Genomic DNA, 2,582 nt, shown 5'->3' with positions numbered 1-2,582 from the left:
AACAGAAGCGGGTCTCTTCTGTAAATGTGGTTACATTGTTCGGTAATGCAGTGAAATCTTTCATGATTTATGTTTACATTGTTGTTGTTTTTAGAGTAACTTGATGAAGATACAGAAAAGGTAACCATAGTGAGAGCAGGAGGAAAGGAGACTGAGGCAGAGAGGGGGCTTCCTTTTTTCTTTCCTTTTCCCTCAGGCTAACCCTTACCTGTAAGGACTGTAATTCATTAGCTACAAACACACCCACACACACACTTATCCATCAGCACCCCAGCCCTAAAGGGTGCCGGACATTGAAGAGAATGTAGTCACACTTTTAGTATTTTTGTCAACATTCAGCAAGAGACATCCTCGACTAGGTTTGCATAGTCCAATAAGATCGTCAGGCCAGACGGTTGAATCGTATATGATATATTTTATCATAAAAATGTATTCTCTTTTTGTGACTTTTTCTTGGTTAAAACGCCTGTAAATAATCAGGTGTGTTATCAGGGTTCCCCAAAGCTGTCTTATGGTGCAGCGCCTCCTACAGGACCGCCTTTACCAACACACTGTACGCAAGGAAGACAATGTGCACGTCCCTTCATGTCAGCATCGATATCCGGTTGGACAGAGAATATAGGCTGTTACTAGCCTTATATATTTTGATATAGGCTGATATAATGTAACCTAATTAATATAAAACACCTATGATATCAAAAAGGGTCTCTGGAGACAAGAGTGCTCGGGTCTGTCTGATTACACTCGGTGTTCACATCCCATCAGGACTAAACCCTCCCACTGAAGATACTGTAGAAACGCTTGACTGATTAAAAATGTTAATTACATTAAAGTGAATGATGCGTTTCAGCCAATAGAACAAATGTGACATCGTTCAATTTAGCTGAACAGCGTTGTGCACTAGCGCGCAACCCAAGCAGGGAGTAATTGTCCCCAGAGGGAGGGGTTTGATACAGCTGCTGTTGACACAGTTTGCATTTGATCTGTTTTGGGCTTTTGTGTATCCTTCTGGTGTATGGTTTGGAAGAGAAAATGATTGGCTAGTGCCACTGCCATTACACAAAGGGGTTAACAAACAAACAATAATGACATTTATTGAGAGCATCACATAACACAGAAAACCACACACAAAAGACTCAAAGATTCAATACCCCACTACAACAAAAGAAACATTGAATCAATATAGGCTTTTCCTTCTGGAAGCCGGGCAATACTGTGGTATCATTCTCAAAGCACCCCAGCCTCCCAATGCTGGGGTGTCACTCATTAGGCAACCCCATCCTCCCAAGCACACATTTTCCAGACTCGAAATTCTGACTGTTAAAGCCGATGATTTAAATGATAATGTTGATTAAATGTCTTTCTATCGAAGATTTGAATAGTCGAAGGTTGGAGGTCACACCTTATATCCTCTAATGGAGGATTCCACTCTGCAAGATGGCAACTGATGAGATTCTACCACCACAGCCCCGCCCTAACCCTGACTCTAACATGATTCTGACAGCTGTACCTTCATTCACACTCACCCTTCTCTGACCTCTTGGTCTGAATCTCGTCTCTGCTCTGCTGATTCAGTTATGTGAATTACATAATTGACTACCTTGTGCTGGACTTTCACCAAAGCACCAAAAGAAGAATTAATATGCAAGAACATCCCTGACCATTTAACCACTAGTATGCTCGCACAATGATCGTGAGCAAAGCCAGTGAGAACAGGGTGACAAGAATATAAATATGTCTTTTTTACTAAACTATAGTATAGTTTGAACACACACACACACACACACACACACACACACACACACACACACACACACACACACACACACACACACACACACACACACACACACACACACACACACATTTCTTAAGTTGTTTCCAACCAGGGGGTCGTTCCGCAGGCTGTGTTTATGGTGTCGTTTGGATGCAATCAGACATCTGACCTCTCCTATCTGTCCTTGATACGACGTCCTCTCTGCAAACAACCCCATCTGTGTGTGTGCGTGTGTGTGTGCGTGTGTGTGTGTGTGTGTGTGTGTGTGTGTGTGTGTGTGTGTGTGTGCGTGTGTGTGTGTGTGTGTGTGTGTGTGTGTGTGTGTGTGTGTGTGTGTGTGTGTGTGTGTGTGTGTGTGTGTGTGTGTGTGTGTGTGTGTGTGTGTGTGTGTGTGTGTGTGTGTGTGTGTGTGTGTGTGTGTGTGTGTGTGCTTATGTGTGTGTGTGTATGTCTGTGTGTGTGTGGGGGCGCAATAAGGAGTGGGGAGAATCTGGACGGAATCAAGTGTGCATGGAGAGTCGTTTATTGGCTTCGGTGTCCGTGTGTGTATGCGTGTGTGTGCCTGTGTCTCTGTCATTTAATGGGTGGCTATGTGTGCGTGCAAGTTTGTGGGTGTGTGTTTGAGTGTGTGATTATGAGTGAATGATGATCTGGGTGTTTTCATATGCAAGTGTGTTTGTGTGGGTGAGTGCGTGTGCATGCCTGTGTGTGTGTATGCGTGTGTGGGATGGGTTTTTCCAGGGTGTGTGGTGGGAGGGGAAGGGGTTGAGCGTGAGTAAATCAGTCCAGCTAAGTCATTGGTCGC

Source organism: Gadus macrocephalus, chromosome 21 (genome assembly GCF_031168955.1).
Source record: "Gadus macrocephalus chromosome 21, ASM3116895v1".
In the NCBI taxonomy this organism is placed as follows: domain Eukaryota; kingdom Metazoa; phylum Chordata; class Actinopteri; order Gadiformes; family Gadidae; genus Gadus; species Gadus macrocephalus.
Note: the sequence above shows the minus strand (reverse complement) of the source record.